Raw genomic sequence first — 16,525 nt, forward strand, 5'->3', positions numbered from 1 at the left:
CACCGCTCTCTGGTTGTCTCATTTCTGTACACTTTTAATTGACGCTTGCTTCAAAGCATTTCTCATCTCCGTGGACACGAAATCCTGCTGGTGTCTTTTCTCTTCTTCACCTACTTGCAATGTATTGACACTAATTAATCTAATACGCGTTGTTCGGGTTGTGAAACTTGTGCAGCTCAAGCAACAAACACAGCTGTTGCTTTTTTCCCCCTTTATCCTTCCAAGGTGTGCTTGTAAAAGATGACAGAATTTTGTTCTAAACCTTTAATTGGAAGAATACTTTTATCGGCTTACAAACATTGGACTAACTAGAGCAGAGGTGTCAAACTCATTTTTGTCGCGGGCCACATTCTACTAACAGTTTCCTTCAGAGGGCCATTAGTGTGAGTGTAAAACCATAAAAATCTATAACTGCCTCATCATATTTCTACATTAAATTTATGAACTAGTTTTGAAATCAGAAATTAAGGGTAATGTTTTTTTTACCACAAAAATGTGTGTAATATCTCTACGTTATCATTGATGACATGAGAATTACAAATGTTGGTACAGATTTTAACGAAAATCATTGCATTGAAGTTGATGCACATGATTTGCCATTGCAGGCCAGATAAAATCATGCGGCGGGCCAGATCTAGCCCCCCGGCCTTGAGTTTGACACCTGTGAACTAAAGAAATCAGTTGAGTTTGCAACTACACCATTTAGGAAGAAGATTTCGGTGTCATAAAGGTCTTCCATAGTCCTACAAAAACTGTTACAAACCTTTTAATTACGCAAACATATTTTCCCCCTAAGATATAAACTTCAAAGGTCAGTAACTATTTATTTCATGTATTATTAACTACTATGACATATATATATATATATTTTTTTTTTAGGGTGGCACGGTGGGTCAGCTGATAAAAGCGTTGGCCTCACAGTTCTGAGGTGCCGGGTTCAATCCCGGACCCGCCTGTGCGGAGTTTGCATGCTCTCCCCGTGACTGCGTGGGTTTTCTCCGGGCACTTTGGCTTCCTCTCACATTCCAAAAACATGCAAGATTAATTGGACATTCTAAAATTGCCCCAAGGTGTGATTCTGAGCGCGGCTGTTTGTCTCTATGTGCCCTGCGATTGGCTGGCAACCAGTTTAGGGTGTACCCCGCCTCTTGCCCGTTGACAGTTGGGATATGCTCCAGCACTTCCCGCGACCCTTGTGCCAAGCAGCAAAGAAAATGGATCGATAAATATTTTTTAGATCCTTCACGATGTGAAGAAACTTCATACTCTTCTCTTGAGCTTCCAATAATTTTATTGGCATATTCCTCCAAAAATATCACCGGCGCCATCTCAACGTCGCTGCAAAAAGGCCCCGACAGGGGTGACACTCACAGGCTTGTGACAAGGCGACTGGAGGATGAAGTACTGACAGGTAATCTCAGGATGATGGTAATGAAAGACGGAATATTAAAAAAAAAGAAATGACAGCGGAGAGATTAAAAGCAGAGGCGGTTGACATAGAGGAGGGAAGTAGAAAGGGAGCTGTGAGGTCCCGCGACGTGGTTGGTCGCAAAGAGGTCAATGTTAGATCCCACCGTGGAATGCGAGATGAGGGACGGGGAAGACGAGGGAAGGGATGGGCAGGAGAAATGAGGGAGAACGAAAAGGCGCGCGACACCCTCAAATCTACATAAGCAATGAGATTTGGTCTTGCTCAACGCTTGCGAGACGATTGCTGGACAAGTGGAAATATCAGGGGGGAGCCACTGGAGCCTTTCATGGCCTCTTTCTATTTCCACATCAATGGCAACACCACATACTTAATCAACACAATCGCTTTGTAGCTAAACAACGTCCTAATTTGAGCCCCGGTTGTCCCGCCGCTTTACGTTGTTTGATGACGCCGTCATTGTAAAGGATATGCTTTGTGTGATTACTTCTGGGATTCCCTTTCGGGTTGTTTCTAATGAGCATGGCTGCTCTTCCGTGGCTGATTGGCATATTGCGAGATTCGCAGGCACTCGGTGAAAATGTGAGCCCACCGTCCACCGGGGCTTCCGTAGCGCTCAGACAATTTAGCACCGTGGTTATTTTTAGTCGCTCAAACAAGCACGCGTGCGCATCAGACGTCTATATTCTCCATGACTTCCACCGACTTGTTAATGTTTTTAATTGCAGCGGCGGGCAAGTTGGCAAAATATAATATTATATAATATGATAGCGTTGTTGATACCAAAAAGCACGGAAAAGTTCTATTTGGAGTTTCCTGCGCGGTTTATATAGTATAAAGTCACTTTGCAAGTTCATAAAAGAGGGGAAACTACCTCATGTGCAAGGTTTTCTTGTTGGACTTTTTAGTTTTGTACTTTAGTATATTTCACTCTGTACTTTAGTTTGTTCCCCCCTCCATATAACTAAAGGTGCTGAATGGTCTTTTTGTTTTATGAATATATGTATTCTTTACAGAGAGTACTTTTGTGATCGAGTGATTGGCATTTTAAAACTAATAATTCTAAAATAGTACAAGCAGGTGGAATGGTGGAACAGCTGGAAAGCGTTTCCCTCACAGTTCTGAGGTTCCGGGTTCAATCCCGGCCCCGCCTGTGTGGCGTGTTCTTCCCGTGCCTGCGTGGGTTTTCTCCGGGCAATCTGGTTTCCTCCCAGTTCAGGGTGTACCCCGCCCTCCTGCCCGTTGACAGCTGGGATAGGCTCCGGCACTCCCGTGACCCTTGTGAGGATAAGCGGCAAAGAAAATGGATGGATGGATGGATGGATGGATAGTACAAGCACGTGCCCCTTTAAAGTCATTAATGCAGAAACACACGAAGAGAAGATGTCTTGACAAGCAGAAGTCCGTTAATAGACACAGAAGCCCGCAGGTGAGCGGAGGATTTGTTGGCTTTAATTTAGATGGCGAGATGCGGAGTCTGCTGACAGGATCACTCGGGTCGGTTATTGAATTTTCCAGCGGTGGTGTTGTCATCTGCGCTGCGCTATCCTCGGCATTTCTCACTATCATTCAAAATTATAGCTCATTGTTTAAGTTATCACAAAGTTGTTAAGTGTACACAGTGGATTGCAACAATCGCAGTTTGTTTTTTTTTTTTTTTGTGCGGTTGGTGGGGCAGGGGGGCGTACACAGCCCCCGGAAGATTAACTCGGGCCTTGATCGCATGAGCAGCAGAAGCTAGCACGTGTGGCTGAATGACCTCAGTCAGAGGCCGCGTTGACTTGTTGTCTTACGTTTATTAATCAATTGTTATGACCTCAAACAAGATGCAGCACATTACAAAAACATTCAGTGCAATAACAAAGTAAAGGAGAGAGCAGCTTGTGCGCTCCCCTCCTGCAAATGTGCCCTTTATGCCCAGTTTATTTTGCAGTCATTGCTTCATTAACACATATTAACTAGCTCACCGTGTGCCAGTAGCATTACATCTTAATGTAATTTCCGCCATTATTCCAGAACTCAGCCGGGGAGGAGGGGTTTGATTCTCCTCTGTGTGCAAAGCCAAAAGGAATGCCTGATATCATCAATCAATTAGATAAATTAAAAAGAGATAAGTCTGGTGCATGTGTGTTTTGCCATAACAATTTAATAGACAGATACAACTAACAGCAGCCCCGCAGTAACGATTATTATATTTGCTTTTTTTCTTCTCATCACTTTCAGAGGTGCTCTGTGTTCACTCAGATAATATTTTTCTTCGGGAGCTCTGTGTACTAATGTCTTTTGACTCGGTGCTCCAGCAGTGAGCTGTGGGATGGGAAGCAACCCGCCCCACTCCCCTTCCGAAAAAAAAAAAAAAAAGCTGTTGCAAATTGGCATCATCAGTAGGCCAATCACGAGCATTCTCTGGGAGTAGATTAAAATCCTGGATCAAATCCGTATTTAACTGCGGGACACGGAATTGCTTTGTGGTCTTGTGAATTAGAGCATATTGAGCCAAAATTTGCTGTTCTGATTGTTAAATTTTTTTTTTTTTTCATTAGTTTGCAAGGTTGCAACAGTAATTGAAAACTAGCTTTGAAAAGTACGTTTTATTTCTCCCTTGTCTAAGGTAGCTGCTGGATTTTCTGTTTCCCCGTTGCTTTTATAATACCTTTTTTTAGGTCAGGTTCTCTCTTTTAAAGACGTTGCGGCGGTTTTCTGAACCGCATACTGCAGTCTGACGCGCACTGCAAACTGCCTTCTATTTATCAGAGATGTGGTTTCGTGCATTTTAAAATTGGTTAGGGTTAGGGTTAGGGTTAGGGTTAGGCAATGGAGGATGAAGCCCCGCCAGTCCAACCACGATTGGAATCATGAGACTGACAGGGGAGATGCACGGGCCCGCCTTGAGATTATGTCCCCACTAAAGATGCCCAGACCTTAAACTTCATCGAAAATTTCCCCAGGAAGCCAAATTAATCATTTAATTATTTATCTATATATTTATATGTGAAAATCTGAATTTAGATGTAATCAATTGATCGAATTATGCGTACCTACCTCCTTCCATTTTAGTAAATAATTTAGTTCCAACCAAGCTCCAGATTTAGAATAATCAATAACAAATTATCATGAGTAAGGCTATGTCGGCCAATGTTTTGGCTCTTGGAGCCTTCTTCAGGCGCAGCTTACTCACCTGGAGACGTCTTGTCTTGTCAACGTCTTTGCTTCAAATGGCGGACTTCAAGTCCGTCCGGAAAATTTACGTGGGAGAAGAGTTTAGGAAAAAAGTAAGTGGACTTAGGGTTAGGAAAAAGCTGAGTGGATTTAGGGTTAGGGTGAGAGCAATAGTAAAAGCAAAGTATAGATCGGGGAATAACAAAGGTTAGGGCTGCAGGTAAATGACTATGGTTAGGGCTAACAGGTAAGTGGACTTAAGGTTAGGCAAACGGTAGGTGGACCTAAGGTTAAGGAAGCGTCTGGGGAAAGGCATAAGGTAAGTGGACCTACGATTAGGGTTAGGGTCTGGGGAAAGGGGTCTACGGGAAGGGGATATATATCTATTATACTAGCCCAACTGACGGGTATGAAAAAAAGATACAGTATTGAAGAAATCCGTGTACTGTGTATGTAAATGTATATCTGTGTAGCTTACAAGTGAGTGCTACGTGCTGTATAGTGACGGGTAGTGCTGTTTGACACAAGGGAGGCTATAATTGAGTCCGCTTAGTACACTTGAATTTGGTGCGCATTGATCCTTTTGCCACTAATGGCCGACTCGTCAGCCTTTTTATGTGGACACTTGTGACTGTGGCAGGCTGTTATTACATTACGGAGTGCTCAGGGGCTCCATGTGCACCCGCACGCACTGCAAAGTGGACCCAGGCGAACTTATTTTCAGCGGGAGTAGGAAAGAACCGAGTTGCCTTGAAATCCTGCTGCGTTCACTCACAAGTGGCGCCAGAGCACTCAGTAGAAGCGCAAGAATAGTTTTAAGGGAGAAGACGGAATAAAGTGGAGCCCGGCAATGGAACAAACGCTGCATCATTCATGACCTCTCAAAGAAACGCATCTTTGGGAGAACGGCTTTCCGTGGTGGTTCGTCTGCGTGAATACGAGATTCAGGAGATTAAGATGCAGATGCTCAGCAGTCTCGCAGGAAGCATTGTTTTGCATTATATGGGCTGGTTGTAGGAAGACTATTTGGATCAATTCAAAATTGTTTTTCCAGATAATAAACCTAGTGCAGTCATGCACCAGCAACCTTTGATGAAATGCGACTGGTCCACGAAAGATTGGAAGCACACGAGACAATCATATATTCGATTTTAAAGCAGAGTTCTGTCCGTTCATGGGTCGAGTGTTTGGTCAGACCCTTGAAAAATTATTTTGTGCTCACCACTTCAATTCAGAATATTGTAAGTAGCATTTAATTGTCAGTCGTCATCACTTTACTCCCAATTTCATCACCCTTAGGTGAAAATATTTACCTCTACCAGACTAGAATAGAAGCTTGTCGGCGCTAGAAAAAGGTACATCCTTTTCAAAGTTATTTTATTTCTCATCTTTCTCTATCTTCTTTGGACTTTGACTACTGCCAACCCATTTGAAAGTCTGAAAACTACAAAATGATCTCTCTGTAGCATCAGCATGTATCAGTTCAGTTTAATGTGGAAAAAAAAAAAAGGGAGTTTGAATGATTTCACACCCAACCCTAGATACTGTACAAAGACTTGAATCGTGTCAGGAGGCTTGCAGGAAAATACTTACAAAAAAAAAAAAAAAAAACACTTTTAGAAGTTGGGACTTACAGTATGTAGTGAAAGAATTGCAGTTAGTTTATTGTCACGAAGAGGAGGACAATTTAGTCAAGGCTCCTTTGAGGCAAGCATGCAACCACCGCTGGGTTTTAATTTCACTTCATTGCTTTCGGTTTCTTCCTCACGTTCTCACGCTTGGCTCGCTCTGGATAGAACTGCGCCATGTAAATGTGACTATCAGCTCCAGGCTGACGCTCTGGCCTGGTCATCCCTCTGCACACTTACTCACAGACAGTACACCCTATCCACACTCATGTGCTAGTACAGTAAATTTTAACCATGAGATCACAATTACAGTGTCCCTCATAAAGACCTCTGTGACCCGGATCTATCACTCAACCACGAGAGTGGCACGACTACTTTGTCCTTATCAATTGGAATGTCATGTTACAGGGAGTCCTCTGGTTAAGACGGTTTTGACCTTAGAAGTTTCGACTTTACAATGCCTTTCCGCCATTTTGTCAGGCAAATGCTTGTCCGTGTTTGTGCGTCAGGAGTATCTTCGCATTTTTCACCCTCCTTTTTAGACATTATGGCCCCAATGAAGTAAGCTGTGTCTTTTAGCAATGCTTCTGCAGTCAAAAGAAAACCCATGACCATGGAAACAAAGTTCAAGATCATAAAAAGATTGGAGAAAGGAGAGACACCAACATCACCAAGGCTTCAGTCGGTCGACCGTAGTGAGACTTATTAAAGACAAAGCCCGTATTTTAGTGCATCTGAAGGGTTCCGTTCCTATGTCGGATACAATGATCACAAAACAAGGTTCTTTGATACTTGTCGAGATGGAGAGGATTGAGGACCAGGTTCCTTCGCAATCGCTAAGCACAGCCTCCCCTTCTTCTTCTCCATCCACTTCTCAACAGTAATGCTAAGTACATCATCTTGTTTATTTCACTGTATTTGTTTTTCATACAAACTATTTTGATGTAAATTCTGATTTTAATGGTGGAATCCGACTTAAGTCGAAATTTGAGTTAAGTCACTAGTGTAGGAACAGATCTCAGTCGTAGACCGAGGACTCCCTGTACTTGTATTGATCCTGTGTTCTTCTACCAGTGAAATGACATGTTACATAATTTCCCAAATAATTGCTGAAAAGTAATATTGCAGGTGTTTAATTGATTCTGACCTGCTTTCTGTATTAGGCTAAATTATTTGCATACAGTGTATCCACGGTATAGTATACTGTATTTGTTTTTGTGCTCCATTCAGCACAGCTGACTTATTTTGGTCCTGTTTTCATGACTGGCATAAATCTGGCATGGTGGGGGGCTCAACTGTACACCAGGAGGCGCTTAGACCAGTGTTGGGAAATTCATAGAACAGCGACCCTACTCTGGATATGTTTCGATCTGACTTCATTTACCGCCAAACACAGCAGCACCTCTCATTCCCTTTAAATGTGGGACAATCTCAATGGAGGTGGATGACTGTTCAGAAGAGGAAAATGCGGAATTGCAACAATCTCTGCACGTGAAGTGCACTCACTGCTCTTGGCTGTTTGGCAGTAGACAATGTAAGTGGATAAAAGTAAGTAAGTAAGTTTCTTTCAGCTTGTCCCGTTAGGGGTCATCACAGACATGACATCTCAGATGAGCCCTCATATTTGTTTGGCACAGTTTTTACGCCGGATGCCCTTCCTGACACAACTCCTCTTGGGGAGTAGAGGCCCCAATGAGATACAAACTCACGCCTACTAAGGGTAGTCACGGGTACCCTTCTTCAGTATAGAATCAGCTAATGATTTAAATATGTCCACAGACCTCAGTGTCTCCCAGTGCCTCGATCAAATTCACCATTTCAGTCAAACTCAACTGGCTTCAAGGAGGTCAAATTCAGTTCACCTGAAATAGGTTATAGTGCACTTTGGAGTCATCGTAAAATTTTACGAAGAAAGCCCTAATCTCAAAGTTCTTGTATGTGGTGCATAATGATCACAATTTGCAGCATTCCTCTAAACTTTGAGGTAGGTACTGATGGCCAGGCGAAGTTTCTTAGTTTCTTAATAAGTGCATATTTGCATTTGTGTGTTTGTGTTACACAAGGTAAACTCTTTCCCGAATCCAATCAAGTGTGCTCAATAATAATAATAATAATCATAATAATAATAACCATTTCGCTTGCAGTGCAGAGTCTTGACCTTTGTATTGGTTGATCATTCATTCATAACACGTTGCCCTCCTTCTTTGGCAGCTGGATTCCAGAAATGAAAGTTGTCATGCATTGGGACGCACTCATTAGGTCCCGGCACAATTCTCCGCCATGTTTGCCCCACTTGTAAATCCCATTTCTTACCGCCATGTGACTGCACACGAGGCCTGTAGTAGTTTTTGGGGCGGGCCTATCGATGAAAGGTCCTGATGTGGAATCGGAGGCGACAGCTGAGGCAGGTGAGTTGATGGGCACAGAGAAGGAGGAAGTGACAGACATGGGGGGTAATTGGGAAAGGCAAGTGATGCTGGAGAGGAGGCAGTGAGCTGGCAAGAATTGTGATGAGACACAAATTGCTGATGGTGAGAATATGATGATATCTTCAAACAAAGGAAGGACATAGGGGAAGTGGATGCGTTTGATGTAGAAAGTCTTCCCAGAGGAGCGGGAAGTGATATAACTGTAAACTTTGATGCCGCCCGTCCAGATTAGTTAACTGAAGTCTATCGTGGCCGACTTGAGGCGAGAGGCGTTGTACACCCTGGACTAGTCGTCAGCCAATCCCACGCAAGCCCGGGGAGAAAATCCAAACTCCACGCAGATTCTGTATGGCGATCCACGAGTGATTTGCATTCTATTCAGGCTCCCGGGCCTTTTTTAATCCCAACTCTGGAGCCTCATTTCAGATAGAAGGCATCCGCAATTCCCAAAAGTACAGTATTAATGCTCCAGGAGAGAAAACATGTTTGTAGCCAACCACAAACAAGCCAGAGGCTGCCTTCCCGTGAGCAAGAATTTTCAATTTTCTTTCTGACAGATGGAACCGACCGGGCTTTCGTGCAAGCACTTCTTTTCCTTCGCCTCATTCATTTTCTGATTTTTGTCTTCATTCTTTCCTTTCAAATCATTCCATCTCCTACTTATTCCATTCATCTCTTCTTCCTCCCTCAAGGTGACAACTCTTTTTCCTTTCTTCTTACCGAGGAAAAAAAAGCCATCTCTTGATTTCTCTCAGCTGGCTGGTGCTCATCTCTTGTTGGGTTTTCCCCTCTTCATTTTTGTCAACTTGCCGCCGTCCATTCAAGGGAGATGAGACAAAATTGGACACTACAATGTGTGGCTATTGTGTCTTTGCATCTCAAGTGGCTTCTGTGTATTTTTTTTGCTTTTATAGACAACCAAACAGAATATTTGCACCTAATTTTTGACGACCCCTTGAATTTAAAAAAAAATCTTCAGTGGATAAGTCTGATGTTTGGAATTGTATCCAGCAGAAAACAATCCCTAATTGGAGCTAATTATGTTCTCGATGGACAATTTTCTACACAGCCAAAACAAGTGATAGAAGTAAGTAAACAACTCTTTTTGATTTAGATTGCCAAAAAAGTAGAACAAATGGATCTGGGATAAAATGGTGTAATAAAGTAGGAGTCTTCATTTTTGCAGGCTTTATACATACAACGAACAATTCACTGATTTGATGGGAATTGCCTCAATTCAGAGAACACACGAGAGAACCTTCATTCAGCTCATCATTCACCACATCCCATTTGGTCTGCTCAGCTAAATAATATGAACATATATTTTAATATATTTAAGATGGATAGATGTCTGGGGAAAATAATGTGGTGACCACATGCATGGGGAGGGAGGCAGGGGTCAGGCAACTTCCAGCGCCCTTTATTGACCAGCCGACACTGAGTGAATCTGACTTGCTTCAGTTTTGAAATAATATTCCCCATAGAAAATATTAATATTAATCTGTCAGCGGCACGGTGGTTCTGTTGGTAAAGGGTTGGCCTCACAGTTCCAAGGACCCGGGTTTGATCCCAGCCTCGCCTGTGTGGAGTTTGCATGTTCTTTCCATGCCTGCGTGGGTTTCCTCTGGGCACTCCAGTTTCCAGGGTGTACCCTGTCTCCTGCCCGTTGACAGCTGGGATAGGCTCCAGCACTCTCCGCACCCCTCGTGAGGATAAGCGGCAAAGAAAATGGATGAATGGATGTTTCCAGAGTCCATCTGTTTTCATTATTATTCAACACACGCCAAATCGTTTTACCAATGTTAATAGTAAAGTGTGAAATCAATAATATCTTGGCAGAGCATATGACGATGTTTTGAATAAGATGCTCAGATGATTTAAACGTTCTTCTCATATTTTGCTTAATTTTCTTTATCTATTGTAATGCATGGAAACAGCGTAACTCAAAAAAAAAACAAAAAAACTTTTGGATCTTCGTCTTCTGACCCAATTCGCAGCGATAAGCTTTGTCTGATGACTTTTGGCCGTATCGTGTGCATGTAACGTTTTTGAGGAGTTTTGAAGCGATGAGAGCCTCGTTTTGTCCTATTTTAATTACAGTTAGTCATCATCATCCTCCGTCCCAGTCTCGGTCCTCTGTAATTGTTTTTCTTTGTAATTTCTTTTCAGCCCTTTCGCTGCCGGAGCCGGTCTCTTCCATTGCAACCCAATTAACACCCTCATCTATCTCGTTGCCTCTGCATCCATCCACCACTGCCTCCCCTCCGAAACACCCCACCCTTTGTCTCTCACTCTTTTTCATCTCCAGCTCTCCGTCCATAAATTTCACACACTCATTTGTTGTTAGCAAAACACATTTGTGTGATCTCATCATTCCCCTCTCCCCGGCAAATTTTGCATCCCCAATTCCCCCGCCTCTAAATCCTTGATTACCTATTTTTTTATGCTCTCTCTCACTGCCCCCCCCCCTCCTCTTATCTCTCCATTGTGACTTCCCTCCACCCTCCAAGGGGATCATTTGGCAATAGCAGACAGGCTCTCCTAGCCCAGGTGCAGTGCATTGAATGATGACCGCGGGAGGATACACACACACACACGCGCACTCAGGGACATACTGTACAGTTAAACCTCATCACTCCATCAACCTCCATTTTCTCTCTTTCCATGGAAACAATATGTCATGTTTTATCAGCTAACGGTCATCCGCGCTCACTTTGTCAGACAAAAGTGTGACAATCTGCAACTATTGTCAAAATGAATGATTCATCGAATGTCCACCAAGCTACAGACATACAAAAATATATAATGCAAATTTTTATTTATTTTTGTTTTACATTAATGCGGACGCACTTTCACAAGCGTTTTTAATCTCAAGCGATCGTTTTCTCGTCTGGCTGCACTTCCATGCGCTGCTCCTGTCTCTTGTCTCCTCCCCAATAGATGAAATTCACATTAAGCACTAAACAACGACGTCCATAGTTTTCAAGTTTCAAAATTATGCCGCAAGACTTTATGAGGGCTACAATATTTCTTGTAAGAGAATGGGATGTCATTGCGTGTTTATGTGCAACATCAGAAACATTCAAGCGTGCTCTCACACATTATAGTAATGAGCTTAATCAATTCTGTTTATTAATGTGTTTAATTATTATAACTGTTCTGGAAGGGGATTGATGAGAATCTATCATCAGAGAATTTCTAAATATGAGATTTATTAAGAAAAATGCATTTCAAAACTACGCTACAGTCTACAAAAGTGGAGGATTGTTGAGGACTGCTGACAGTCACAAACAAAGTAAACGCTTATTGAGTTGATCAGTCATGTTTGTTTGATAAGATTTGAAATTTTGAGCGATTTTATGACGTCCGGGTGCGATAGTTCTGACTCGGGAGCATCGCTCACAAGTCTGCCAAATCAGGAGTGGTGCACATAAAATTTCCCAACCCATGTGCTGATTCAGCAAACTTCAGGCGTGACCAGCACCCCGTGAGATTGGTGTAACACAACCTCAAGCCGGGTGGGGAGGATTTAAATCTGAATGCATTGCATTTATAACCACTGACCTTCACGATGACCTTTTGGAATAACGGCAAGCACACAATTTGCAGCCTACCAGGCAAAAAAATATCAACACCTAAAATGTGCCTTCTATGCCGAACGCAAGGTGAGCTATCACCTAGCATCGCTTTGCAAGTACAGTTGAATTTGATCAGAGCAAGAGAAGCAATTGATGACAGCAAAGGGTGCCCCCCCCCCCCTTCTGCAGTGTTCTTTGCACTTTTGCTGCATCAACAGAATCGAGATAATCTAAATGACTCACTTCCTGACTTTGACCTCTTCTCCACAATCAGTGGGCGGGCTGCTTCTCCTGTTCGAGTTCTCAACTTTTGCAAGGCAAAGAGAGAGCGCCCCGGGGCGAGTTTCCTCCCAAAAATACGCACAAAGAGTAAAGCTTACAAAGCCTACGATGCCCTAATGCCCGGATGCGCGCTTTCATTATCGGACAGATGATGCAAACGCACAACACAAACAATTAATATGACACGCAAGGTTATTGGAGAGTTTGGAATGCTTTGAGGCAATTTTGACCTATTTTTGGTACAAATAATACAGTCATTCCGGATTTTCTCTAAATAACAACTTTTATGTTGGGTACAAATAATGCTGGATAACTCTTAGCACCGATAGAAAATAAGCATACGTAAGAGTGATGGATGCATGGGGCAAAACTAAAGTGCATTAAGCCCTGAAATGAAGCTTTATTCTTCCAGACAGTTTACTTCTAATGTAAATATTTTCTAATGTAATCGTTGCTTAAGCTGCAGTGCAGTATGTTTAACTGTGCGCCGCCCCCCTTTCCCCAATCTGAAAATGCTGCAGTCTTCGTCATGCCTCGCTGCCTCACAGTGTGATGCAAGGGTCTTGTTTTTTTTTTTTTTTTGCCTCACTGAAGGAGTCCAGTTACGCAGCGTGATAACATCTTTGCTCGCGAAACACTAAACCACCAATGCAAAAAAAAAAAAAAGTCCTGTGTCGACTTTAATGACGTGTCGTGCAAGTGCAGTCGACATTGAGACACTCATTTTTGCAAATTGTCTTGAATGTCTCCCAAAGTTAGAAATCTTTTGATGCATTTGTTTAATCACTGGTGTTCAAGATGGTGTAGATATTCAAAATATTGTATACTTAATTATGATTTTTTTTTTGTCAGGAAAATGCTTTGGGCCTTATTAGCATCTTTCCACCTTTGTAGTCTATAGCAAATGAGGTACCACATCATCCCCCTCGAGTCTTTTCAACAGAACACAAACGTAAATTACATTATATCCTTCCTTTTTTGTGTCTTTTATTCATTTTTTCGCTCCTCTTCACAATTGTCCCATTCACCTTCCAATGCATTGGCAATCTGTCACCACATCTCGATTTCAGCCTCTTTGTCCTCTTGTCCTTTTGTGAATGGAGCGGCTTCATCACCTTATTACAGGCTCCTTTTCGACCTGGCGGGCAACATTCACCCATCAGAGCTCCTGCATTACCGCTTACCCAAATAAAGAAAGAAAAACACTATTTGTATTCTGAACCACGTTCGGGCCGGGAGTGGTGAGATGGATTTGAGGAGAGGAGAGAGGGAGGGTTGTTAAAGTCACAGTTTCGAGGGTGCTTTAAGACATCAAGACGGGCTTGGGAGGCTTTTGAAAATTCAAATTCATTGAAGTCAATTCTGTGAACAAACAATATTGCACATATAGTGGAGCCTCACTTTACCGGCAATTTGGTTTTGATTTTAAAAGGAAAATCACCTCGAGTTACATAATATTTTCAGTTTAGGAAAAGTTTTAGCATGCCTGTGGAGGGCTCAGTGCTTTTTCTCACGCTGCATGAAGATTATTAGCTACGTGCTTCACGTAGGCTTTTGGGGGGGCTTTTTTTTTGGGCTCCCACGTCCTACAATGCAATGCAAATGCTGTACTGCACTGTGGGAGTTGCCGGACATTTAGGGCAAGCAGTAACCACGGTGCACGTAAACGCTAGTGGACCTAAAAATGCTAAGACTATGCCGAGCGAACGTACGGTTAGTTTAGTTTCAGAAATTGTCTTTTCAAATATTTTTGTATAGCCTGTATTTTTTTAACCACAAAAAAATCATAATAAGATAAATATAGCATTGTTCTGTGGCTTGAACAGATTAATTGCATTTCCAATCATTTCAGTGGGAAACATTACTTCAGTTTGATAACAGGATCACATTAAATTTCCATCCATCCATTTTCTTTTGCCGCTTATCCTCCCAAGGGTTGCGGGAGTGCTGGAGTCAATCCCACCTCTCAACGGGCAGGAGGCAGGGTACACCCTGAACTGGTTGCCAGCCAATCGCAGGGCACATCAAGACAAACAGCCACACTCACAATCACACCTACGGGCAATTTAGAGTGTCCAATTAATGTTGCATGTGTTCTTTTTTTGGGGGATGTGGAAGGAAACCGCAGTGCCCAGAGAAAACCCACACAGGCACAGGGAGAACATGCAAACTCCACACAGGGAAGGCCGGAATCAAACCCAGGTCCTCAGAACTGTGAAGCCAATGTTTTACCAGCTGATCCACCATGCCGCCCCACATTAAATTTAATTTTTATATTTGTAAGCTGAGGGTCCTTCATATACTCTGCTATGTAAAATACCTCCTTGCTTTATTAGCTAGTCAAAGCTGTTCATCAAATAATAATTATAATAAATTATATAAGAAATAGTGATAAAAGGGGCCACTATGATAGAGCAAACAGCAATCAGGGAAAATTACTATACCATATTTGGATTATGTACCACTATTATGCATGTTAGCAAATACCATACCAGTTCTATTACTTATCATGATGAATAATGATAAGAAGAATGAGAGTTGCAGTACCATACAACTGAACAGGAAGTCAAACTGATAACATTTAGGATTATATGGCATATAGTTTTACAAGGAGGCTCAGCTGATAAAGCGTTGGCCTCACAGTTCTGAGGACCCGGGTTTGATTCCGGCCTTCCCTGTGTGGAGTTTGCATGTTCTCCCCGTGCCTGCGTGGGTTTTCTCCGGGCACTCCGGCTTCCTCCCGCATCCCAAAAACATGTAACATTAATTGGACACTTTAAATTGCTCTTAGGTTTGATTGTGAGTGTGGCCGTTTGTCTCAATATGCCCTGCGATTGGCTGACAACCAGTTCAGGGTGTACCCTGCCTCCGTCCCGTTGACAGCTGGGATAGGCTCCAGCACTCCGCGCGACCCTCGTGAGGATAAGCGGCAAAGAAAATGGATGAATGGATAATTTTACAATAGAAGCACCACGGCAGCATTTTTGATGCAAAACAAAAGAAAGGCTCCAATGTTGAGACAACATGGATTCCTTTCCGTATATGTTTTTTAAAAAAAATAACATTGCAAATAGGTCGAATCCAGTTCAAATGAGTTTGGAATTTTTGATCATCCATTCATGTGTGTCTTCTCTCCTCATCACAATGTACTGGTACCGTCCTTGGTCGAGGAAAACAAATGCAAAGAGCGGGTTGCACACATGCTGTCCTGTTAAGTGCATGCCTGACCTCCTCGCCAAAGGTAAGTCTGACTTTTATCTCTTGAAGATTTTTTGTTAGTTTGTTTTAACTCTTTAGTATTTAAACCCATGCAAGGTAATCACTCACAGATGGATTCCACAGCATAGAATCCGGTAAATAAGAGACGCAGCGGGGAGCACAGTTTAGAGATTGTAACAATCATATTAAATATTTGTAAGTGTCTTCAAGGAGCTGTTCGTTCCCCCAAAGTGTGATGTGTGGCCCCCTAACGTACTGTGCAGTATGACAGGTCCCTTCGCAACTTTTCAACCATGCTGGAGGTCAGCCCGCTATTTGGTCCCATCCTAGGTGCAACCACTTTCTTCACTGCTCGCATTGATGCACGATTGTTTAGGACTGTCTGAAGTAGCACAGCGAGTGTTTATTTACTGTGACTCCAAAGTACACTTTGCCGCATTAACATTTATAGTGGTGTGCTCTTTGCTCAAGTGCATCCGTATCCACATGAACGAGCAGCCCCAGCCCTCGCATCATCGCAACTGGATTTACAAGCGTGTGTCGCCTTGTATCGCGAACCCGACCAGCCATGCCTGATCAGCAGCAGCAGCAGCAGCAGTAGCAGCAAATGACACCCTCTCTGCACTCATCTCCTACGGCGCTGCTAGTGCGTGTGTGTGTGTGTGTGTGTGGTGTGTGTGTGTGTGTGCAGGTTATGAGCGCTGACCTTGCAGCAGAAAAGCAGTTAGAGCGGTGGCAGCACACCCTCCGCTGCTCATACACAAAGACGCGCACTCCGACAGCTGCACACACAACAAACCC

The 16,525-nt window shown here is 43.0% G+C and overlaps 1 protein-coding gene across 3 annotated transcripts in view; it reads right to left on the minus strand.

Annotated features, from left to right (window-relative positions):
• pvalb6 (parvalbumin 6) overlaps nt 1-16,525 on the minus strand; it is a 37,012-nt gene that overhangs the window by 9,999 nt on the left and 10,488 nt on the right. Inside the window, exon 1 of one of the 3 annotated variants that reach the window (XM_061847166.1) lies at nt 4,608-4,728. The exons of the other annotated variants lie outside the window; for them this stretch is intronic. The gene's annotated coding sequence lies outside the window, so the exon portion shown is untranslated. Of the gene's footprint in view, nt 1-4,607; nt 4,729-16,525 lie in introns of those variants that run through there. 3 annotated transcript variants of the gene reach the window in all.

Source organism: Syngnathoides biaculeatus, chromosome 16, assembly GCF_019802595.1.
Source record: "Syngnathoides biaculeatus isolate LvHL_M chromosome 16, ASM1980259v1, whole genome shotgun sequence".
Classification (NCBI taxonomy): Eukaryota; Metazoa; Chordata; class Actinopteri; order Syngnathiformes; family Syngnathidae; genus Syngnathoides; species Syngnathoides biaculeatus.